The 26,530-nt window shown below is 44.6% G+C and overlaps 1 protein-coding gene across 5 annotated transcripts in view; it reads right to left on the reverse strand.

Moving 5' to 3' along the window:
• ERBB4 (erb-b2 receptor tyrosine kinase 4) overlaps positions 1–26,530 on the reverse strand; it is a 503,190-nt gene that overhangs the window by 454,113 nt on the left and 22,547 nt on the right. For 2 of the 5 annotated variants that reach the window (XM_042875079.1, XM_042875081.1), the window contains exon 1: positions 21,940–21,984. The exons of the other annotated variants lie outside the window; for them this stretch is intronic. The gene's annotated coding sequence lies outside the window, so the exon portion shown is untranslated. Of the gene's footprint in view, positions 1–21,939; positions 21,985–26,530 lie in introns of those variants that run through there. 5 annotated transcript variants of the gene reach the window in all.

Raw genomic sequence — 26,530 nt, forward strand, 5'->3', positions numbered from 1 at the left:
CCATCACTGTGGATGGAAGACACCCATCCCACATACCAAGCAAGCTGTGGGGCTCAGTCGTATGGATGGGTTGGAGGTGTAACAGAGGTAGAAGTGCTCTTTCAAGTGGCTTTGCTCTTAACTGCCAATTCTGCAATACTTTATCAGGGCATCTTTTGGCAAGTGGAGAGGAAAAGCCATAAAGTGGGGAGGAGGAGAAAGGCATACTGACACAAAGTAGGACAACAGAGCAAGAGAAAGTATTTTAAATAAAAGAAAACAGAAAGATTGAGAAAACATTGGAAAACTTCCCATAGTTGCAAACTTTTGCTGCAGCTGCCCTTGTTTCTGGAACTGCTAGATAGAACATTCACCCTGTTTTCAGACCATCAGCATCCCTTTCACAGCACTGCATTCTATTCTGATTTTTTGTAATGCAAAGCCTTTCCTTAACCAGAGTGGTTCCCAAAGGCACTTCAGGGCTTTCACTACTTGAAAGCTGAAGGGAGAGGCCAAGGCACTGGGAAGAACTACTCTGCAGCGATGACAAGCTCACCTGCTGGGGATTGCCATGGGCTTCCTTTAAACATGTGGAATACTTCATCTGTGACAGCAAAACACTCACTTCTTTAGTAAAATACACAGCCCGACTTCAGCTACAGCCAACAGAGAACAACAGAAAGATATCATTTACAACTGAAAATACCTGCGTGGTGCAGCCAGTCAGTGGTGGTCAGCCAGCTGTACCTGGAGGTGTGCACACAGCAGTGCCCCCAGCTTCCTCCATAGGGCTGGGCAAGGATGTTGCCCTGCTGGGGCACTGAGCCCACAGCCCCATACCAGGAAGAGATGCCTCCAACAAGCTGTCACGAGCACCCTGTGCCACTGCTTTCTGAGCATCCAAGTCGTTAGCTTCAAAAAATACAGCATGTAGGATAGGAAGAGGGCTTATAAGAAAGATAAACACATCTCTGTTTGCTCTGAAAATGGAAACTATAGGATTAAAGGTATCTGTATAAAAACTAATATCACAGATGAGCTGGAAGCTGCTTTGTTTTTCAAATCAAGAGAGTGAGGATGCAGTTACGCTTTGCGCCCTATTAATCCGCTGACTGTGTGAATACCTTTCTCTCTTCTCTCTTCACCCCCTTTTCTTTTATCTTCTTGCCCTTTGCGTAGCACGGATTTCCTTCCCACTGTCTGCAACACTTACCTTGCAACTTCTTGCTGCTCCTGGTTAGCAGCAAGGATGTTTCTTAGCCTAAAACACGGCTAATTGGCAGGAGAATGAGCAAACACTTGGAATGCAAGGACTGGCTCACACTCAGACATCCCAAAATCCAGCAGTAACTGGAAGCCCGAGGCAAAATTACTGAGTCCCAATCACAATTCGACAATATGCTGTTGTCCTCAAGGGCATTAAACCTTGGTCACTGGCCAGGAAAAGGGAAAAGAGCCACAGGTTTCAAGGCACTATGCTACAAAGTTGTCAGCAATTTGATGACTGCTGCCTTTCCTTCCCTGCCGTTATTTTGGCTATTTCTCCTTCAATCATTTCACAGTGAGCTGCCAGACAAACCCTTCGGAGAACATAAGGATGTTACATGCTTCATGATTCCTAAAGAAAACATCTAGCACTTTTTAAGGATGCTACATAGTTGGATTTAACACTTGCTATTTCCACCAGGCTCCCAGAAACAGCAACCCTCGATCCACACCTTGCAGTGCTGAGCCCTCTGCTTGCTTTCTGCAGTTTTTCTACCAAGACACCTTCAAACTTCAGATGGGAGCTCTCCACAAATCTAATGTTCTACAGAGGACAGCAATGCCCAACCATGGCAGCTTCAGACTCTTCTCAAATGCAGAAGCTGCCTCTCCTTCCCTCTGGAGCAAAACCATCGATGTTATTGCAACCCCTCATCACAATCCCCACCTGGTTTTGCAATGCACCAACAGGAGCAGCCCCCTGACACCCCAATGCAACTCTCCCATTAACCTACCTAGCCTCCAACACCCGCTCCTACCCCAGCATCTGCAGGATCACAGAGGCAAGAAGCCCCAAAAGCAGCACTCTGCTTTGGTTCAAGTCACAGAGAAGCCTTCCTTCCCTGCATACAGAAATGAAGCTTTCAAACCACCTCCATTATTTGTTAATAAACTGCACTCATCCAAAATGGCAGGGCATTTAAGAGAAAAGGACACTAATTTAAGCAAAGTAAATCATATAATTGCAATATTCATTTCCACCTCAAGTCAACGCTCAAGGTGGTAATGGGACCCAATATGGCTTGAATGGGAAATATCAGGCAGGCAAAGCCAAGGAGGGAAGTTCAGCTCTAAGAAAATGCAATCATTGCCAAGAGATGTGGTTGAGTGTACACCAGATGCTAAGAACCACCCTTCCAGGCCTCCAGCCACCCAAATGAACAGCACCAAACACAGAAATGACATGAAAACGGCCTCAACAAAGGCAGACCGCTGCTCCTACCTTCAAAAAGCTTGCTGAAAAGAGAAGCCCTGACGCCTTTTGTTAAAGAAACCCCGGGTTTGTGATTAATATGTGACAGGAAAACGTTCCAGAACACTTTGTCCATTTAAAATTCTTGACCCTGTAGAATTTTACTGCTGAGGTTGGTGAAAGCTGCAGCCAATCAATATTCTTTGTGCATCCACTGCACAGCTCAAAGCTGCCCGACTGCTGCTCCATGCACACACATCTCTCAAGAACTCTAAGAACTGATCAGAGAAGAAAGTCTTGCCGTAAAACCTTAAAAAGTTTTCAGGCTGCATCAGGTTTGACTTTTCTTCTCCTTTTTCTTACTTCTTTGTTGCTGTTAACCATCCCAAGGCTTTCTCCATATAAGAGCTTGGTTTCTTCCCGCAAAGAACATTCAGCGTCTCTCACTCGTTTCAGGCAGAATAATCCATTTAGATCAAGAACTTCCTTAGAGTCATTAGGAGTCCTTTAAGGGGAAGTCCTATACAGGTCTCCTCCAACACTTCGCTGCCATGTCCCCACTACACTGAACCGTTCTTTCCTTGATCCAGAGCAGCAACTCAAATCCCACTGAGCCAGCTTCAATTTCTTAAGCTACCTTTCCTTTCGTGCTTCCTGACAGCAACAAAGCACACCCATTGGTGACACTCGATGTCAGCATTACAGACACTTGTAGCAATAACGAGATGGACAATTAATGAGCTTCACCCTCCCTAGATAATTCGGTACAATCTGCAGAAATGCCAGCCAAACATGTTTTGCTTTAATTGTGGGAATGAGTTAATCAGTCTGATTTGTTCACAGGAAGCTCATAGTTACATCACCAAAACAGTACCAAAATTCAGAGTTTCCAAGCCATTCCAAAGCGGAATGGAGGTGAGCACTGCTTGGGGATTCCTGTTGGTTTGGGAGAAGACGTGGCTCTGACCTGAGTCTCAGAGTTACTCCCCACATCGTGCAGTGCCTATGCTAACTGCAGGCTCAGTCAAATGCTGTTTTGACAGCTTAAAACAAGACAAACCGCTCTTGGTAAAGGAATTCAAGCTGCAGCCACTGACTTGAGAAGCAGCTCCTCCCCACTTTGTGTCCCGCCAATCTCAGCAACTCACCCAGGCCTCAGAAATAAGGGAGCAAATGAGGAGTGTGATGAAGCAGGATATTCTTTGAATTAAATTTGATACATCTGTAATCCATTGTAAAAGGCACCGCAAATATTTGGCCAAAGCAAATCAAGATCAGAAAATAAGCAATTGACACCTAGCACACCACACAGGAACGGGAAACAACTACTCACTGCTTAAATTCCTAACTGTCTACCGAGTTTCAGTTTTAGATATTTAGGAGAATCAATCCCCAAATCCCACAGATCCGGGGTAAGAACCAGAGTGCAAACCAGTTACAAAGGCAGGGAGAAATCCTTATGAAAACACATGCAATTGGTGTATGCCATTACATGTTAGAGAATGGCTTCCCACAGCCATGCATGCTATCATAATAGATTATTTAATCCACTGCAACAGCCTGAAAATTACTCTACACCTAAGCAAGGTGTAAATCACATTCAGGTCAAACAAAAATATGCATTCACTAGCTAATCCCTCAAGTACACCATCTGGGTGGCTCACAGACTTGAATGAAGAAGGAAAGCCTGTTGAAGCATTGCTGAAAGCCATTTCTTAGACTAAAAAGGCTCAGAGGTGGCCATGAGAGCTTTCTTTCTGTCTTTAGAGGTCAACACCTGCCAGCAAAAACTGTGACATCATTATCTGCAGCCTACAGAGAGACCTCCAGCTACACTCAGTACCAAGCCGAAATGGAAGTAGCTGTAAGCTCTTGTCTCCTTGGGAAATTGTATTCTTTGATTGCTGACCTCCTGCAAGTTAGATTTTGCTTAATTGTAGTTATTAGCACACCCATTATGCTCTGGCCTGTTGAGCTGTTGCACGGGAAGTACGAGCATGACTTTAAGAGACAGTATCTCAAAAGGTCTTCAGTGGAGGTTCATGAGTTTCCTTGGAGGTTCACATTTGGCCGCTAAACCCCTTCTGGAGGCAGGAGAGGAAGCCATGGGCACAACAACCCTCCTGCACCCATAGCTGTGCTCTGGCTTCCGCTGATCTAACAGGGCCAGGACATCCCTTCCTCTGCTTGAAGCATTACTGCAAGTGCAGAACTTGTGGACTTTCCTACCCAGAGTGCTGCCAGCTGCCTTCGCTCAGAGCGGCACACAAGGGGCATCATGTCCCCTTTGGACTGCCCAAAGGCTCTGCTCACCAGTCCCCACAACTTCATCAGGTACTCTAGGGATGCCTTGGGATATGTGCAAGCAGGACATGAGGGGCAGGACAGGAGAGAGCTGGCACTGGCCAGATGCTCCCGAAGGACGAATATCTGTATACGGTGTGCTTCTTGCTGAAAAGCTCTGGTTATGGGTCAGGCACTCAGTGTTGCCACTCAACACTCAGTGTTGCCAAACACTGATTTCAGATGCCTTGAAAAAATGCTTAGTTAATACAGTCCACTAGGCACCCTTTGCTTGGCAAACAGAAAATGGGTTCCCTGCTAAATGAGTTACCTCATCATACAGGTTATTGCTGGTGGCTGTCTCAGGACAGGCTGCCAAACTGAAAATAACAGAAGATTCCTCTTATTTAGTACCGTAGGCATCTTAGGTGGTTGAGTGAAGTCACAGAATTGTCTGAGTTGGAAGAGACCATTCAAAGTCACCCAGTCCAACTGCCCTGCAATGAACAGGGACACCTACAGCTCCATCAGCAGCTCAGAACCCCATCCAGCCTGACCTTAAATGTCTCCAGGACAGGGCATCCAACACCTCTCAAAACACTTCACGCCTCTAGGTGCTCTCCAATGGTTTAGTCCTATGCTCATTCAGGCTCCACTTCTACAGGACAAAAGTGTTTGTTGGCTTATATGTGCTTGGGCACGCTCAGGCTGTGCCAGCGCTCCTTGGTAGATGTCTGCTAAGATGATATAGTATTTAATAGGTAGTGGCCCAACAGCCTTGATAACATCTGCAGAAACTGCACACAACATAAACCTTGTGCCAATGCATTTGCTCAAAAAAATGCAGTGCCTTCTCCCATTACATATATTTATGTTTTTATGTATATCTTATTTTTATATACAAGTATAAAATACAGAATGTGCTTCTGGCTGAGTAAGTATTGCTCTCGTTTTTAAACCAAAGCTCAAATAAGGAATGCTCGTGTTTGCCTACAATTATTTGAGGGTTTTAGGTTTTTCCTACAGAATGACAGATGATACTATCTTTTCAAACTGACAGAGCAAAAGAGATTACTGGGATAATCAGGTTACCTTACAGATAGAAAGCAAAGAGATTCAGAAAGATTCTTCCTCCTAACAATCCCCAGACTTAATATTTTCATCTGCTGGGTGAGCACTACCTCTGTAAGGTTTATTTGAACATATCACTTCCCCACTGAAACATTTTCTGGCTTTTTTAGACTTACTTTCTCTAAGGATTTTCAGCTAAAAATAGTTTGAGTTTCAGTTTCAAAGGACAATTCTAACTGAAATTGGAGAAGATAGATCGGGGCAATTTTGTTTACCCTATAATAAAAGAAACTGGGGAATATTCCACCTACTTGAATAAGAAGTAAAAAAAACAACCAGCAGAGAAAGGGAATAAAGCAGCATCTGTTCAGCAAGTCCATAAACAACCACTGTGTTAATTACCCCGAGGCATTTCTAAGCCAGAAGCTGGAGTGGGATACCAGACAGACCAGGACATCTCTACTGATAAAGACAATCACAACAGTAAACATTAAGGAGGAGATGAACATTAGGAAATGGTCTCTTAAATTGAATAATGGAGGGGAGGGGAAGAAAAAAAAAAACAAAACAACACACAAACAACAAAAACCTGAATTTCCAACATTTTTCAACATACATATATATTTTTTTTTGCTATTGTTCTGAAAGCAGCACTGACACGATGACAGAGCAATGACACAGGATGTCCAGAAGAGGACACCATTAGAAATTGGGCCAAAGCAGCAGGAAGACAGCAGTGGAGATTTAAAGCTGGGACACAGAGCCCACAGACCACAGAGCCATGAGAAAGGGGAGCTCTGAAGTCCAAAACGCCCATGCTGAATAACCTGCTCCATCCCATAGCTACAACTAGTTTTCCCTTCCTATACTTCAGATGATGACTTCTAAGCTCAAAACTCTAAATTTCATGTCTTCCACTTTTTATTTCTTTCGTTTCATGTTCATGAAAGCTGACAATCCAACCGTAACACATATTTGGTAAGAAGGGGACAGCAGTGGAGCAGCACTTACAGTCCTCTAGGATTGGCTTAAGCCCCAGAACACACAGAGAGCTAAAATAAATGAAAACCTTGCCTCTTGCAGCCCACAAGTCTCTCAGCAAGCAAGTCAGACAAAATGCTTTCAGAGCATCTGCAGATCCCAAAGAAAATGTAAAGCAATGAGAAGATCCTAGTTTTAATTTCATTTTTCCAGGCTCAGCAGCTCACCTCCATGTTTAATACCGAATCAGAAGCAGACATTCAGCACCCACCGGCAGCAACGCCAGCCTGGGGAGGATCTGGCTCCTCCAGATTTCATTTCTTAATCAGCTCAGCCACGATACTCAGCAATTAGTAAACATATTGATCAAATGAGAACCCCTTGACTGTCATCCAATTAAAAACACAATTAGACAACAGGGAAGTCATCTGCATGCGTGCATCTTCAACCAGGACAACCACAGAAGTTCACACTCATTCCCAAGGAACATTTGTGGTGCGAACTGCTCACCTAAACAGTATTTTACCTCTACTTCAAGAGCAGACCCGCTTTATTTCGCTATATGCGGGGGGTTATATTACAGCTATCATAACCATTTAAGAATAGATACATTAAAATAAAATTAAGAAGTACAGAAGTATTGAGTTAGACAACTTCAAGGTGTGGTGAAAGGAGACAACAGCTCATAGCTGAAGGAAAACCAGCTCTCCCGTTTACCATTTATTTTCCTTTTTTAGTTTCTCCTCCAACACATGACAGACTCATCAGCTTTAATTTTTTCCTTCCCTTTCTTGAATTTAAGAGCAAGTTATTTGTATTTCAAAAGGCTGCAGGAAAGGCAGCACCAAAAACGTAACTCATCCATTATTTATGCAGAGGTCTAACCTGAAGAACACTTCCAAGGAAAGCAGCCCAGAGCTGCCAAGATTCAGCCTGTAGCTCTAAACTACACCCACTCCAGAATCTTTTCCATCAATTCTTTCTTTTTTCTTTTTTTTTTTTTCCTTCCTTCTTTGCTGTAAAGACTGATTACTCAATATACAACCATGTTTGACAAAACCTTCATTAGAAAAAGTCCATAATTTGAGTATTGCAATGTCTGGTCAAAACAGGAGTCTAGGCGAAAAAGCATTGAAATGTCAAAAAATGTCACAAGATAATATAAGTAATCCCCTGAGTGGGAATGGTGGATAAGAGAGCCCCAACTCTGGGCTCCCCCTGCTCCTGGATTGCCCATTCCCCAAACATCAGCGTCGATATCCTGGCACCACGAGCAACACCCAATGGAAGACCATTCCCATCCCGATTGAATGACCCACTACGAGTGCTGAAATCACCACAGCTCTTCTGCTCCCAGAGATTCAACTTTCTACCCTAATAAAACCTCTTCTCTTCACATGGAAGCTGCTTTTGATGTCTTCTGGTGAATGATGGACAGTGTTATCCCAAAGGCAACCCGACGATTTCCATATAAAACACCAACTGACACCAACTACGTGATTTGAAAAACGTCAAATCAGATGAAGCCAAATGACCAAAAAGGTATTTATTAAGTTTCATTTTGCTTTTCTTCAAATGGTAATTAAAAAGCTTATGGTCAAAGACCTAGAAAGCACTAAAAATGATGCATGCAAAAAGATCTTACTGAACTTAATGCGCCATGAAATTATTCAACTGGCTGGTTTAAATACTTTGCTGTAAAAATACGCAATATAAAAGCATGTCTCATCGCTCTTTGTTTAATAGTTGAGATAATTAAAAAAAAAAAGACAGTGTTTCCAAATATAAAAATGAAGTATTTATACTCTCAGAGAGTTCCTAGGATTACAGCTTACTGAATACAACAGCAGTAGACACATGGAAGATGCCAGGGACTTGCTTCTATTTTGTAATTCTCCTGATCCGTCCTCAAAATAATATGAAATACCAGAGAAATCATATTTCTGTTCTGATTGACTTCTCATTTCACCAGGCTCAACATGTTTAAACTACTGTCTTGCTGTGACCTGAAACATTCCTGGGTTATGGTTATTCTACAAACGATTGTCAAGAGCAAATTTACAAATTAATCTTAAAGCAGCAAAAAATGACTGCTGAATAATTTCAGTAACTCCCCCCTATGTTTGTACAATTATTTGCTTAATTCCCACGAGCCACATGCCTCTGCTGGCACAAAAAGCTGGAGGTGTAGCACAGGCTGAGTTTATACTGAATATTCTTGCCGAATAAAGAGGATTTTTTCTCTCTTTTTTTTTTTAAACCCCCATCTTATTAACTCTTCCAGTGCTGACACAAAGACATATTTGCAAGGCATCTCCTCCTTCTGGTGCACAAAGCCACAAGAGCATTCAAGATGCAGCAAACAACATACCTAAAATTCAGAGGAAGCAAAGTGGATGTAAAAATGACTATTAAGAAACCGAATTAAGGAGGCAGAAGGCAAGTTTCGCCACCGAGCACGTCAGCAGCAATTTGCAACGTAATTAATATTTCAAATATGCTCATCTTAATTAAAAAAAAAAAATTAAAAGAACTATCAGTGGACAGAATACTGAAGTGGCAACTTGATGTGGCAACTTGATCACTGTCATCGACATCATTCTGCATACGCTACATGCAGTCACCATTTTCCTCCTTTCCACCACTGCCACTTACAGCACGCTTCAGCACTGTTCTACTGTACCTTTTCTTCTTCCTTTTCTATTTTCTCTTTTAGCAGGGTAGGCAGAAAAAATAACGCTGAACATACTCATTTTCCAAAATACTCTAATGAAGTCAGTAGAGAATCCAGGAGCTCAATACCATAAATAGAGAAAAGAAGCAGAACATATGAATCAAACAAACCCAGCTTGAATTGCATCTGTAACAAAAACAAGGAAGCAAACAGCAACCTATTCAACAGGGGAATAAGTGAGAAAAATATTTACTTATAGAAGGGAAGCTACAGACATATTTCGGGCTCTGAGGAGGCTGTAATAGCTTCTAAATAAAGCTGAAAGTCCAGCCACGCGGTCAGCCAGCTCCTGAAAGAATTTAATTCTCAGCTACAAACAACAGCTAAGATTTTGATTGGTGTTCCTCCTCTGATTCTTTCTTGGGACTAAAATACCAATACCAACTAATTTTCAAATGAAAATTTGACATGTGCACCGGTGTTCTTTTACTGGCCACTGACATATTAATAACTGTGTTTTTTCCTGCTTTTATTTGACCTTTCCGGCCTTAGATGAGGCAGAAGCATAACTGAAGCTGTGGCACAAGCTCAACAGCTTCCAACAGCTGTCCTTGAAGTCTTCCTAAGCCAAATCCATTCATAGGAGCCCGGGTGGAGGAGAACCGTGAAAACCCAACAAGGACCATCTCTGAGCAGTGCTGCACTGCTGAGGAAGGTGCCCTTGTGCAATGCTATCATCATAGTCACACACAAAACATTCCCAAACATTTCAAAATGAACCTGGTTCCATTTTCAGCAGAGTCCAATTACAGGTAGGGCAACCATTTTGGCCTCCCTTTTCTCCCCAGCATCATCTCCTCAAGCTCAGCTCTCGGCTGAGGCGAGGAAACTCTCCCGGGTCAAGTGGTAATTATAATTCTCCTCGTTACAATCAAAATCCACTCTGTGATTAAACTTCAATCTGAGAAGGTTCATTTTCTCATCTGTGGAGATTTTATGAGTTTGTAGCCTTGTCTGCTTTTCCTCCTTTGAATTTATGCTTAAATTACTCTTTTTCTTCTTTTTTTCCCCCTCCTCTAAAATCCCTCTCTTTCAAGTGACATTTGCTAACATTAGTCTGATTTAAGACCTTTTAAGCAACCCATTGCCTTTTACTTAACTATATTGCTTCCAAGACCAGTGGGATCTCCAGGCATTAATCACCAGCACTGACACTGAAGCTGGCTTTAGGCAATGAGCTACCATTTCTTTGGGGAACACTGTGCCCCACCAGCTGATACGCTCCAAATGCTTTGCTCTAGCAAATTAACTCTAAACTTGAATACTTTCCATGCCCAGAAATGCTTTTCTTAAAATATCTATTCTGCAACACCAGTGGCCAACAGGAGGATTGAGATCTACTACAAAGAAAACAAACCCAACCTTATTGCATGCCCTTATGATGAGATTATATCCTTGTTTCCACAAGGCAAGGGGAAGGATGCCCACGGTTCAAGTCTGATTCCTCATCTCGGAGCAACAATTCACCCCCATTTTCTCGGCCAATTCAGTTGATGCTCTGGTCCCATACCCACCAGCGGTCCTAAAGCTGGACGCTTCTGATTGCAGCCCAGTGTGGTTGGACAGGGCACTCATCCTAGCACAGGAAGTGCAACATGCTACCAGCATCTGTTAAATTTGCAAAATTACATTACAACTCAACAAGGTCACTGAGCCAGGCAGCAAGGAGACAGGGACAGGGATTAGCATCGCCTAACGAGCATGAGGCAGACAAAGCAGCAGTTCTGAATGCAAAATCATGTCCGGCATGGTGCCAAGCACTCCCAGCTGGGCACCCTGTACACAGCTCTACACTGTGGGTTTTTCCTGAAACCCCACGTGAATTTGAAAAAATTAAAATGGAAAGAACGAAACAAACACTCGTGGTATCTTCATCTACTTGAGAGGCACCCACCCAATTGTAGGTACAGCATCTTTCATTTTTCCACAGACGGAAGTCACCGTGCTCCTTCTGCTTATTTCAGATGGCGCTGGGAAATGAAACAGGAATAACGCACGTGGACAATAAGCTCCCTTGAACCTGATGATGCCTGTCCCGTCACAAGCAGCTTGCTTGGCTCCGTTCTGTGCAACCACGTGAGACAAGTAGGGCTGGCTTTATTCGTTCCCCTGGTGTTTTATTGCCAGAGAGTTGAGGTCACATTCTCAGTCACAGTAAATCAGCACAGCCACACTGCCTCCCAAGGAACGTTTGCACAAGGTGAACACGGAAGGTTGCCTTTCCAAAGGCAGAGAGTGCGGGCAGGCACCCACATCAGGTTATCTGAATCCCAACCGCACGCCTACGAGGTGAAATCACTGCGGAGTAAATGAGAGCAGGAATCAAACGTGAATTTCTAATTCCACGCCAATTCCCCACGTGAAACAGATTTAATCTGCATCGCAAATGGCTTTTCATGGCTGAAGTCAATGCAGAGCTGGTCTTACAGGAGGAAAAGTGTGAGGCTCCATTATTATATGTTTCAGCTAGTGTTTCTGGCAGATTTTTCTTCATTTAGTAGTGCGGATTTAGAAACGTAGTCTCAATTGCTGCAGGTCTGAGCCAACGCATAACTAATATTCCCAGGCATCTAGCAATGCAATGCAAGCATGCTACCTACAGGAGCACTTCTTCAAAACGTCATTAGTCAGCTTTGAACTCAACAGCCGTGTCCCCGTCAAGTTTTTGTCTCTTTTCTCTGCAGTTACAGCATAAGGCTCATAGCTACTCTCAGCACATTCGGCTGCTGGAAGGAAATCAGCCATGCAGGCCAAAAAACCAAACATACACACACACACTCACATGCAATTAAAATCTAATGCCTAGATGATCATTTCAGTTTTAATTAGATTTTACCAGAACTACGAGCTAAGTCAAGACTGCAGGCCGAGACGTTGATTTAAAGCTGCAGCTAATGTGTTTTATTGCCAGATTTGCTCATAGTCAAAGCTAATTATCCCTATTATGTTTACATGATTTTTCAAACAACAAAAAGGCATTAAAAAGGCAAGCCTGTCGAATGTGGATTGACGTGCCTGTGTGCACGTGTGTATGTACCAACTATATAAAACCTACATCTTCAGTCAAACAGGGAAAAAAAAAAAGCCAGCAGTTGGTAAGTGAAGCAAGCACTGTACAGTTAAACAAACATCTCATTCCCAAGGCCCACCAGGAAACATTTAATGCAATCAGAACATCCCACGTTACGCCTAAAGATGGCAATACTGCAGAATGTAGGATCTTTTTAAGGCAACTAAGAGATGCTGAGTAATTTTCTTGCCATTATATCCTGGAAAGTAAGTCAATTAAATTCTTACCCCTGATTGTTTTAAAATAAAAAAAAAAATACCAAGAGTTTTCAAATTGGCCAAAAAAAGAGAGACAAAACAACGAAAAGCCACCATAAAATAGCTCAAGGAATAGTTTGGACATGGCTTAGAGAAGCCCTCAGCACTGCTTTTCCCTTGCCCTGGAGAGGGCTCCTTGTTTCACCTCTCTGCCCATTGCTCAGGCACTGTGCAGGCACCCAGTACCTGCTTCTTGCTCCCTGCCATGAGTTAAATCACAAAGCATGCAGCTGGCCAATATTTTCTCCCCTGTCCTATCAAAACAGATTTCATTTTGTCTTTGTTTTGATTTTATAAGGAAAACATTCTGGCATAGAAATTGTACGCTCCCCCAACAGAGAATGTCGGTTTTCTTTGGGAAAAGAAAACAAAGCAGCACAAAACCACTCTGAAACCCAACTGCTGAGACACAAGGGAGCAGTGCCCCACTGGCATCCTCTGCAGGAACATCCTAACTCCCCACTGCACAGCCACAGGCATGGCCTCCTGCAACGGCCTTTTGTCTGACAGCTGGCCAGTTCTCCAGCAAAACTCACATTTTTCACCTTGCCCATTTTGCAGAGCATCCTTGAGCTGCTAGAGGCACCTGCAAAGCTCAGGAAGCTGGAGTGTGGCACAGCAGAAAGCCCACGTAAGCAAGGAGCCAGAAAGGGAAGAATGGTCATGTTACCTGAACGTGCCGTGGCATCGCTGAACACGCAGATGGACTCGCACTACTTGCTTGCAGCCAGGATACCTTCTAATCTATTTATAAATTGTGCTTACTCGTAGCTGCTCGCTTGCCACGTGCAGGGAAATAACTCCCAGCTCATCCTTTGAAATGCCCAGAGATAATGCACAGCCACACCAAGGCGCTGCTCACATGGAACAGGAGCATCGACCACAGCACAAGTAAAGTCATGGGAAGACATGGAAAAGCACGTTGGCAGGTCACTGCCACACCACTGCTACCACAGCAGCAGCTTGCTATCATCACCCAAGCAAACCACTTCCATGATGTTTTTAAATGGAGTAACAAAGCATGGATTGCCTGTACTCACAGCTATCAATTGCTTTTCAGCATGTAAGTCTCTAAAAAGCAACGATCCAAAGCAGTTCCCAGGCTTTTGGCCTTCTTAGCAATAAAAAGAGTGAGAAAACACACAAGCCTCACACACTTTGCTACAACCACCTGCTCTGCTGTTCCAAGCTCAGCCACACTGCTGCTCCAGTCCCACGGAGAGCCCTTCCTTGGTCACCCAGCAGAAAGCTAACATGAGACAAGACCCAAGAGCTCTTCATATGAAGAACTGATGGGAAGAATGTGCCCTTGAGAGCTGGAGGTGTGTTGCAGCAATGGCTTACAGACAACTTCTGGGCTCTCCAAGCCGGTGTTATTTAACAGCCAGCTGTTCCCATGGCATCAGGTGAAGACCACCGTGCACAGAAATTCTGAATCACCTTGCTCAGCCTGCTTGTAAATCACACCTGCAGGTGAAGACAAAGTATTTTGTTCCCTACTGTCCAAGAGGACACCCTTCCAGCAACACCTGGCCAAGGTGTCCTCTTCTCTTCTGCTCTCCAGCTGTTCTCTGAGTTGCACTGAACCCCACAAGCCCTTCAGTTTCCCATCCACAAAGGGAAAGTCAGGCATTGTTCACAGAGGCCAAAGTCTTCGTTTGCAGCCCCAAATAGGATTGCATTAGCTAAGCCTTTGCTGCCATTCTCAATTTTCTTCATTCGCACTATAAACCGTCTGCCAATCGGATTGAAAGAAATCAGTCAACTGCTCTTGGACCTTGGTCCTCCACTGTTCCCTTTCCCTAAACAGTTAAACCATTTTCCTCTCCCATTAAGTAAAGATATCACAGCATCTCGCTGGTGCATAAGCAGACAAAACGCAGGCCTGTTTGGGAGCAACTTGGCTCCCACCCTGAGGATCTGACAGCAACTCAAGTCCACGCACAGTGGCTTTATTTATCCTTTCTAACCATATATTCATATGGATAGACCCATATATCTATAAATCAACATCCAGCCTTCTACACTTAAGTGACCGGGTGCAGAGGATTACATATCACCCAAACTTAAATACTTAGTACCTAGTGGGTAAAACAGGCCCTGTACCAACTGCCACACACACCTAGCATGTGTAGGCAGCCATCCTATTGACAGCAACTGACCAGTGTGATGGTGCCTGTGCACCTCTGGCTCCTCACTCAAAACACACTGCCATGACAGCAGGTTGCACCAAACAATTCACAGTATTCTGTTCACAAGCTGTCCCAAGGTGGGTTAACACAACCCACACTGCCTGCATGGTTCTATGTATTCCTAGTATTTTATTTACATCTAGTGGAAAGTAGGTTAGGTTATCCATGGGTCCCTGGTGCCAATAACTGTCAGGCCTAGAGGCCACGTCGTTTGCTTGATGCTATAACGAGGGCTCTGTAACAATGTGCAATCATTCAGCACTGACACCATTTACAGACTCTGGAAAACAACCACTTCTCTAACCCATAGTCATTAATTGATCCTGTGGAAGACAAACTTAAAAGAAAGGAAAAGATCCATCATATTAGCCAAGCAAGGATTCCCACTAGGAGCTCACTGATGGATTATTTCCAGGCTTTGCCACTGGAAATATGAAATCCTTCTGCGCCCAGAGCTGATGGTAAAGCCAGACCTAACGTGCTGCTTGTTGCTGGCCCCATCCCCAGTCACCACACAAAATGCCAAAATCTGTTCTCAGCATGAGGTAAAGGCTTCAGACGACATCCTGCTCCATACCCAGACATCCCCAAATACAAGTATATATAATATACTCCTTAATGTTGGTCCAGCACTTGTTGTATCATCAGCATCTTCGCAGGTAGCAACAACACTCATATTTTGTGTCCTATAACTCAGAGGTAATCCTGCACAGGGTTATCACACTTGTAAGCAGAACTTCAACTTGAACACCAAAAATTCTTCAAATCCTACTAGTGTTGTTGGAATGCTAGGACTGTACCCTCTGAACAAAACACCTTCACCAAAAGACAAGTAGTTCAGCAGCACACAGAATTTTCAGGAAAACAAACAAAAAAAACCCATACTGGGTATAATTGCAAGATAATTATTTCTACTTTTTCATTCCAAAACATGCCTTCCCAGTAAGAACAAAGTAGTACTGTTTAAACCTCGCTGCTTTAGACATGCATATTACTTGAATTTGTTTCATTTGCATAATATTGTTCTGTTGATATATTCCAAAAGTTCATTATTTTCTAATTATTTTTTTAATCTTTGCTTAAAAATCGGTACATCTCATCACCTAAAAATTCCCCCAACAGAGACACTAAGAGGATGTTCAAACTGGGTTATGAATTCGGTGCTCTCAGGCTCTGAGGCTACAGTCAGCCAATCACACACAGGGTGTATGCCCTGGACCAAGCCTGCACCAATTACACTAATTATTTACACACAGCAAAGATGGGCTGTGAACCAAACCTACGTGCTTTAAGTAAGCACAGTGGAGGAATGTGCCCTAAGCTGTCGTGCTCTGAACTGAAACGCTATCCTAAGCAATACTATGAGGATGGGATAATAGCATCATGTGTACAAAAGCAGCCAGAGCAGGAAAACTAAGCCTGCCCACACAGTCCACTGAGGAGACAGATTTATGGCTGCACACAGGCTCCCAAAGTCATTAGAGACCCAAAGGCATTGCAAAATAGGAAGATCGAAACAATCCTCAAGTAGCAAGGGTATCTTTGCTTTCTTCTTTTATTAAAAGCATATATTTTAGCTGCTGATTCTCCTTCCAGCTGATTTGATTTTTGGCTTCCCCGCCCCGCACAAAAAATTCCTCTGGACACAGATATGCCTCTGGCACCAAGCTCACACACAAGCATGGCTCTTCACCCCATTTATTTGCTTTTCTGCTTCCCATGAAGGTGAACCAAAGGATGCAATTGATGCACCCAATTTGTTTTCTGCCAACAGTCCTGGTTCCAAAATTATGAGTTTCTTCTTGTTTTTTGTTTTGTTTCTCAACGTATGAACACCTGTGCAGGGCATTGCTGGAGTCAGCATCCCTGGAAGCGTTGAAGAAATGTGGAGATGAGGCAGTGAGGGACAAGGCCACGTGGACATGGGGGAGACTGGGTCAGACTCAACGATCTTAGTGGCCTTCTCCAACCTGAACAAGCCTATGATTCTATTGCAGGAGAAAACAACAGCAGAATGCAAAACATTTGCTTTGTTGTCACCCAAACACAGGCAGATATTCCTTGGCGTTGAGATCAGCCCTGATCTATCCCACAGGGCTGACGTGGGGTTCTCCTGTGCTCTTACACAGGCAGCAAGAGATGGAGATGAAAAGAGAAGAATGCCAGCAGGATTGGTGACATTCAGCTGTACACAGAGCACTGTGAGGGTTTCCCAGGAGGCACCGGCAGCTGAGCTCAATACCAATACCCACCTGCATAAAATGCCACCAAGCACGACTTCCCTTCTTACTGGGACATTTTGTAAAACCTCACGAGTGACAGGTTCATAGCCCTATTCATGAAGGGCCATAAAACCCTGCATTCTCATTTTGCAGCACTCTAACTGAGAGCTAACGCGCCCGGCGTGATTTAAGTGCTGCAGGTCGGCAGCGCAATTGCTGCTGCGTGCAGGAAGAGCCCTCGTGCATACAGACAGCAGAGCTCCAATTCGGGAGGCTAGAAGTCTCCTAAAACTGCAAAGTGCCTCAATAACTTTATATGACTTTATAGGAGCGCGATCCAAAACCCCAGCTATTTCCTAAAATAAAGCGCGTAAAGGAATTTCAGGGCCTCAATTACGGTATTTAAAAGGAAACGTACTGCTCAAGGCCCTACAGAGCTCGTACTGGGATGGAGCGCTCAAACGCCTCCAAATTGGTTCCTGCAGAGAGAAGTTAGGACAAAAATCAGTGCAGCGGTTTTTACTCCATTTTCCTGCAATTTTATGTGGTTGGGAAGTGAGAAGCACGTGGTGGGGGTTTACAGTCATGCCCAGGGAAGGGGTCTGGCCAAAGACGCAGGAGGGAGAAGGTGATTCTGAAGCTTGCTTGGGTTCAGGGTCACACAGAGCTGTACTGAGGGCAGCCCAGAGGGACAAAACCCAATCCTTGCCTAAGGCCCTGAGCAAAGGTGCTCTCCATGCTCTTCTGCAGCAAGGCACCAAAGGAAGCAACAGTGGCCAGATACAAAAATGTATGAGTTAATAAAAAATAAACAGATCTGGGGAAAAAAATAACAAGCTGCTACAGCATTATGGCACAGAGAAGGCTCCCACATACCCAAACAAACCCATCTGCTGAAAGTCAGGCTTCCAGGGTAAGATTCCTCTCCAGCCTCAGCCTTGCATCAACTTTCATACACACGTGTTAATACTCAAGCAAAACACTTACATGCACCAACTGCGGAAAACAGACCAGATCCTTTGTTGACAAAGATTACATGAAAACCCAGGAGGAACGTACAGCTGGAATTAAACTACTGAAAAATACAGGTACCTGATTGAGAAGAAAGTCTGCTGAACCTTTTACCTTGTAGAACAGAATTTGTAATAAAAGCAGACCCTTTTCCAACTTACTTCCTCTAAGATGTGGACAGCAATCTGAATATCAGCTGCTGGTTTGATGTGAGCTCCAAGCTACATCCCCTGCACTGAAATGACATCACCTGGAATCCCCTTGGTGCCACACAGCATGAGGGCACAGAGCCCTCCCAGCCCTCACTCCAGACCTCTACCACTGAATACACAACAATGGGACCCCCCAGCCTTCCCAGCCAGCTCAAGGTGGGCTGCTCAGCCACAGCAGAGATGAATGCCACTCCTAAATGATGACTGCACAGAACTGCTTTCCACCAGCATTTCTGCATGCCTTTAATGCCCAAGATAAAAATCAGCATACCAGCATCCTACACCTCACGGCCTCTGAGCCAGGAACGATAAGCTGGATTTGTTTCAGGTTCTGCTGATCCAAACACTGCTTGGAAAAGTTACGATAAGATTTTATCACAGATTATTTTTCCTGCAGGGAAAGTGAGGCTGCTGAAGGAAAATACAGCATTGTTTGCGGTAACAGGGAAATTAGAACACTTGTAATTCTCACAAGATCATTTCCAAAGGACATACTTGGAGGCACAGAGAACTGCTGCAAAGGCTAACAGACTGTTAGGAGCTGCCAGGTGTAAACTTTTAATGTTATTATGTGATTTTTAGAGCTATTTTCCAGCAGTCAACTGCATGTACCTTAAACATAGACTGTGCAGGTACCAACAGAAAGCTGAAGAAAGGAGAGCACAGTGCAGGGCTCACAATCCTATGAACAGTGAATAGACAGCCTTGCTTTCCATTCTGATCAAGGAATTTGAGAATAGGTCTCAAGATTGCAGGAAAAAAAAAAATCATCTCTTTTTTTGTATATTCACAACTCTGTTTTCTGTCAACACCAATACATTACTTGCAAGTCTTCAAACAGAACGTATAGAGTTGCAATCTGATATTCAACTCAAAGAATTTGATCACGTCCACTTCACCACTCTTTCATAAGATGCTTGTTCTGCTCATGAAACAACAAAATCACTTCTGACAGGTTCTTGGTGAAACCAAACAAAGTATTCACAGCTAAGCCCACAGTCATATGCAGAAAGAAAAGCTGTACTCACCCAACAGGCAGAGGAGCTCTGTGACAGTGCAGCACACCTCCTCACGAAGCCCCAGCTCCAAAAGATGCTCTCCCTCCTATGGCTGACCCTTATATGAGCTCCCCCTGGGTCTGCCCCTTCTGGCCAGCTGGGCAGCACAGGTGCAAACACTTTGCCTGTGCCCCCTGGGCCGAACACAGCCCTTCACCAGGTGCTCCATCACCACTTCAAGCCCTGACCCAACAGCTCCCCTCCCAGAGAAAGATATCCCTTGTTTCACAACCACACCTTATTCACGTTGTCGCTTTTTGTTAGCGTGTGTATTTGTGAACAAATATTTTCAAGGACGAAGCACAGGAAGAGTAGAATTAGCTCAAAAATCTCTGACAAGCACCTTGGGTAGTGAGGCATTGCCACAGACTGCCCAGAGAGGTGGTGATGCCCCGTCCCTGGAAACATTCAAGTCAGGTTGAACCGGGCTCTGAGCACCTGATGGAGCTGTAGGTGTCCTTGCTCCTTGCAAAGGCGTTGGACTAGATGATCTTTGAGGGTCCCTTCCAACTCAAAGATTCTCTAAGAACACCTCTGTATCATGCCAAGGGACAAACATTTATTGACATTTCAACTGCACACGATCAGGCGTTTTAATAACCAAGCATGGTTATTCCATTCACAGTAATAGCTCGACTGAGTCGCTGTCTTCCATTCACATAAATGGCTGTGGAGCCAATCAGGGAAGAAAAAGAGAAAGCTCTGCACAGCATGTTACAGTAATTATAATCCTTGTCCTTTTATATATATATATATATATATATATACCTATTTGTTCTGAATTATATATTTTCTAGATCATTTTCATTTCAAAATACGATGTGCTCATCACATTTTCAATATATATATGTGTGTGAGTGTAATTTCAGTTTTGTATAAAAAGTACGTAAAAATATTACCCACATTAAAGAAGGCGCTGCGATCTTGGGGAACTAAATGTACCAGAAAGTCACAGTAACAAGTTCTCCCTTTTCTACCTTACCATCTTTATCTTCTTTCAATTGATAAATCTTCCCTTCTGGATTGTATGTTTGGGTTGTGGTTTGCAGGGCCTGTTTGACCACCATTTGCTTCCTTAATTCATTTGAATCTAATTGCTACTAAATAACTATTAGTTCTCCTGCACCTCTATCACTCACTGACTGCAAACATTAGCAGTTTGCTACTGAACACATCCTGTGTAAGTAAAGTTGTGTGCATCAAGTGCAGCAAGGCTCCATGTGCAGCTTGCTCAGATGAAGAGTGATGCACTGTTACAGGTTGCCCAAGGAGGCTGTGGATGCCCCATCCCTGCAGGCATTCAAGGCCAGGCTGGATGTGGCTCTGGGCAGCCTGGTCTGGTGGCTGGTGACCCTGCACACAGCAGGGGGTTGGAACTGGATGAGCACTGTGGTTCTTTTCAACCCAGGCCATTCTAAGATCCTAGGATAAATCTTCACCTGTCCTTGTATTACTCCTAAGCCTGAAATTACAAAACATAGAGAATAACTAAGGATGGACCTGGAAAGGACACCAAGACCGTGTCATCCTCACTGCCCGCTGTCTGGAGCACCTGCTCCAATAACCCCAGTGTTGATGATGCCCCCAGGAGTGCTCTTCTCAAGGCACCAGGTCACGGCCTAACTCAAATCCAGCACTCCTGCAATGGCCATAAAGCAAGCTTCATCCCTTTCAGAGAAGAACTATTTTTGCTTTGATGACAAACTCTTGTTGACTAACATGAGCGAACAGATCTCAGCTGCTCCTGATACAGCTGCCCCAGGAATAATTAATGGGAGTTGTTCCATGCTCAGCTGGTATGAATCACTGCCACTCCAGGGAAGTCAAGAGGCCAGAACTCTGTTGGCATTAAAAATATATAGATCCCCAGAGTCCCCTGCTGACTTTTATCCGCCAGTGATCTAGAACAGTATCTTCTGACCCATCCTTCAAAATCGCCCTTTTTCTCAGCCTTATCAAATCCCTCGCACTCACTGTGCTGCCGGGGCTCGGTGACTTCACCCACTACACCCGTGATTCATCTGTAACCCCCTTCTCCCTTTGTCCGGTTCCCCGAAGCAGTGGCCAAGACAAACACAAAGCTTTGCCATTAACCGCTTCGGGTACGCACAGTCCTGCCCTAAGTTGTTGACGTTCAGGCGCTGGTCTAGCCGGAGCAATTGGTATGGAAATGAGCGCAATTACTAGCGTAAACAATCTGTTATTTGCCATGCGAGTCAGAACGTAAATCACCGACGGTCCACGCCATTACCATCTGAATAGGAGGAGGCAGCTAATGGGCCATATGTTAAAAAGCAGGTTACTTGCATCGCCATTTGCAAATGAAAAGCCGGAGTGACAGCGGGGGAGTAAAGCTACGCCCATGGATCAAGTCGCCATTCCCAGGAGCCCCGTGTAAAGAACCCATCTACCAAAGCACCGGAGGGCTGCCGGACATCCACCGCTCCGTTACGGGTCTGCACAGCGATGATGCGCCACGAGTGCCGCCCCGCGCAGGAGACTCCGGGCTGAGCTTCGCCCGTCAGAAGAATCCCACCTCCCACTGCAGCCCCATAAAGAGCAGCACTGCTTTCATCTATTCTTGGAAGGACGTGGCTAAAGAGCAAAGCGAACCTCCTCTCCCCACGCTGCTAGTTTTCCCTTCTCTTTCTACTCCTGACCTGGTGCTTTTAAGAAATAAATAAATTCTAAGCTGCGAAGTCAAGCCATTCTCAAACGCACAGGCATTAGAGCTCGGAGAAAGCAACCCGATTATACTGCAAACGATGAGCTAAGCAAGAAGCAGCACGACACCAGAAGCGACCGTTCAACCCGCTAATAGGCTTCCCCACGCGCATTATTTCTCACTCACAGGAGTGCTGTTTCATCCCACGCCCAAGCAACGTGTGTCACCCGTACGTGCCCACCCCATAGGGCAGCTTCACTGGCAGCCCTGGGAAAGAATCGGCCCCTCTACAAATCCAAAGGTACTTTTCTCCTACAGGATTTTTTTCCTCCTTCTTCAGAAAAGTGACTTCAGAACTGATCTAGCTCATCCTCCTCCAGCAAGGAACAACGAGGCAGCCAAATCACAACATCCTGCTGTTTGTAGCGACTAATAGATATAAACAGCATTTTCTAATCTGTCAAAATAATTTATAGCCTCTCCCAAAGTTTCCTTTCAGTACGTACAGTTGCCAAGTTAAACGGCTCTACAATTGCAAATCGTTTTTGGGAACAGTCTAAAGAATGAGGGCATTCATCAATAGCTTTCTTAATACGGGTGGAAAGCATAATGGATGCAATATCAGCCACGAGGACATCACGTTATGATACATGCCTTAACTAATTTGCAATCTGGAAAAAAAAGAAGAAGAAAAGAGCATCGTATCCCAGGGAGGCTCTTATCATTTGCCTACTGTTCTCTCGTTAGCCTCTTTCAGCACCTGATTAATTAATAATTGTTGCTTGGGTTATGCTGCCCAGCAATTTCTGTACCCTGGCTGTGAATCATAATCTGGCACTAAAAATTTAATAGGGGCATTGCCACGCTATCTAAGATGCACCCTGTTGAGTGTTAAATAACTTATTTTTTGTAAATATAACCTTGTTGGTTTTTTTTTTTTTTATAAAGCCTGAAAGCAGCATCATGCTCCAATAATTTTACCTGTCACCAATAGCAGTAATTAGCACTTGTGCTGCTTCATTGGGAATTACCTGATAGGATCTAATTAGATAATTTTTTTTTTTTTTTTCCTCCCCGTTGCTTTTGTAAAGCCATCATTTCCTGTGCTGCATCTTCATACTGAGTTCATTAAACACAAGTGGTCAGCCAGCCTTTTAGTGCCATCTGCAAAGGCTGAGCCCTGGGCATCTGTTGTCTGCGTGCATTCCTAGGGACACCCAGCTTGGAATAGAGTTCACCAACCCAACCTATCACATCCCAGCCCATTGGAAATGACTTAACTCCTGCATTTGGGGCAATAACAGGGTCAACACCCCACAAGCACTGCTGAGCTCCTGGTAACAAGACACTCAAGTAATAAATAAAGTCCCTAAAATAACCCTTACCAAGTCAATATCAACCCAGGAGGAAGTTCTTTACTATGAGAGTGGTGAGGTGCTGGAACAGCTGCCCAGAGAGGCTGTGGATGCCCCGTCCGTGGAGGTGTTCAAGGCCAGGTTGGATGAGCCCTGGGCAGCCTGGTCTGGTATTAAATGGGAGGTTGGTGGCCCTGCATGTGGCAGTGGGGTTGGAGATTCATGATCTTTGAGGTCCCTTCCAACCCTGGCTGTTCTGTGATTTCTCAGCAGCCCTCCAGGGATGAGCTGGGCACAAACACAGGGTTGTGGATCGTGGAGTATTAGAGGGATGTGGATATGTTGCACAGGTATAGCTGGAGAGCAGCACCTTCTGACCACACACAGGGCCACGATGCTCCCAGCGTTTGGCTTTTGTGGAGTTCGAGCAGAAAGAAGTCATAAAGCTTTTAGTAGAGCTAATTAAAATGAGACAGCTCACAATTTACAGCCTTCTACATCCCTAAAAATAATCCCAATAAAAAGACAGATTCTGAAACAATTAAATGGAAAAAAAAGTTTGGAGTTTCCCTTGCTTTTCTATCAGCCAAGAAAAAAAATACAAAATATTGCCCATACTCCTGCATCAGCAGCAGCAATAATTCTTGATGAAACCATTAATTGTGAAACATTTATTTGGTACATTTTGCCTTTCCTACCTCCCTGCAAATGACCCACAAATTAAAGCAGATCAGGCAAGGGTACCCCTGCCACAGTTATAGGGTTTGGAGGAAATGCAGGTGCTTGGGTGCATCGGGTGACCGCCAGAAGAGCTGGCCCAGAACCACAGCAAACCCAAATGGAGCTGCCTGCAGAGAAAGGCAGGGACGGATCCTGCCAGAGCAGCTCTGAACCCTGCCGTTTGCACCAGGCAACCCTGTCTCAGGGTCACAGGTGAATTCTGCATGGTTGCCTCTTTTTTTTGTGTGTGTTCTGTTTTTAAACCAGACCTGGTGGATGGAATCAGCTGCTCAATGAAAATGCTTCTCTATGCATTTAGCAGACAAGCAAATTGGTGAAAAAGTGAACTCTCATCATCTCCGGGAACATTCTTCTGACTTAGAGCCAAAATAAAAGTCCACGATGCGTGAAAATCTCTCAGAACACATCGTTCAGACCTGCATGAAGCCGAAAAGCCTCCATGGTGCTGGAGGAGCCTTTCAAACCATCGCCAGGGCAAGAAGAGGGACAGGAAACGAGATGGAACTAAGCTGAACTCACACACACATCAGCTGTGAGCAAAAGGGGCCACTTCTGTGTCCAGCTTTCACTTTTTTTTTTTTTTTTTAAAGAAAAACCAAAATCTATAAAATCTAGATGGCACTTCCCTCCCCAGGACTCTCTACTGCATGCACAGCAGCTTTATCTTCCCTTTTTCTCCCCAACAGCTCTGGGTGCCCACCCTGTGCCAGCAGAAGCCTCTGAAGCATGGCAAAGCCATCCAGAAGCTGCCACGCATGGCAATCCTGCTCACCCAGCAGGCCTGCCAGCCCTGCCAAAGGCACACCCGGGATAGAAATGGCACAAACTGGGAAGGAAGCAACAGGAGCATCATCTGGGTGCCACCTGCAAGGCTGAGCATGGGCTATTGGTAGATCACGGCTCCTTTTCCATCCCTTCTGCACACAGGAAGGTGAGCTGAAGGGAACCATTTTAGCACCTGTTAAGGAAGTGAGAAATGATGCCTCTCGAAGCAGGAAAAAATACCTGCTGTCTATGAAATGTCAAAGGTATCCTCTTCAATGCTGTCCTTCTCCTTCCCTTTCTTCACTTACAATGAAGGGGAAGTTGTCACCAAGTGCTGTTTTTTATCAGGAGTACAGGAGTTAAACAAACAGTTAAGGTTTGATCTCCAGGTAATGTAAATCAGAGCAGCTCCATCAAAGGAAAATCTATTTATACCAGCTGTGGTCCTTGTAATGCAATTTCAAAGCATTCTTGTCATCTGCTACCGGCTTTACCGGGGGCAGAAGGCAAAAAAACACACCGAAAGCCAAAGGAAAAAGATAGTAATAGAGATGTGTTAGTGATGATTGCAGAATCAATGTGACGGCGTTGGAGACTAAATGGCAATGAATCATCTTGCTGAGGCTGGGCTGTTTACTGAAAGTAAAGGAAAAATTAAAAAAAAATAATAATGAAATAAAGCAAATAACCCCAAACCAAATTGATCAAGTGGCTCATCCCAGTCCCAATAGCTGCTCAAACTGGGACGTGGCACAAGGGGATGGACGCAGCACTGGGGACAAGGGAACACGAGGACGGGGACATAGGGCTGTGGTGCCCTCCCGTGTCCCCAGGGCAGAACAAGGGCTGCATTGTTTGTGGCACTCGGGCAGCCAGAGGTCAAACTGCTTTTTTCTTCCTCAATTTGCTTCTAGGAGGCAGCTACCATCATTCATTTCGGCATTTCAAAAAATAATAACAGCAACAACAAGGCGGGGGGAGCGCCTAACGATGACATGGGCACAAGGGTATGCAGGGAATGAGGAGGAGGACGGAGGCCAGGTCCATAAATCAGCCACCTTCTGCACTGGGGGATTCAGGCATGCAGAGCTCTGGCTGTTCACTCGGTGGGGATGGAAGAGGCAAAACCAGAAGTGTCAGGCTCGTGTTATTTAACAGTGCCTGGTCATCAGTCACAATGAATAAAGCTGCTTGGGAAAGAGAGGGAAATAGGTAGAACCTGACGTATGCCTCCTGAATGCCTCCTGAATGCCTCCTGGATGCTGGGTGATGCACACACATCTATCTCTGTGCTTGCTGTTGAGTGCTGTAGTGCCACATAGGATGCTCGTGTGGGACTAGAAAGGGAAACAGCCTTTGGCCAAGGGTTGTTTGTTTGCACAGAGAAGGCAAAGGGAACTCCATTGGAAGCACACTATAAGACAGCTCTTCTGATCACAAGGAGTGCTGAAACAGTGGCTTTCTCCTCCTCGTCTT

Source organism: Lagopus leucura, unplaced genomic scaffold (assembly GCF_019238085.1).
Source record: "Lagopus leucura isolate 7727_CA_CO unplaced genomic scaffold, USGS_WTPT01 Super-Scaffold_100012, whole genome shotgun sequence".
In the NCBI taxonomy this organism is placed as follows: Eukaryota; Metazoa; Chordata; class Aves; order Galliformes; family Phasianidae; genus Lagopus; species Lagopus leucura.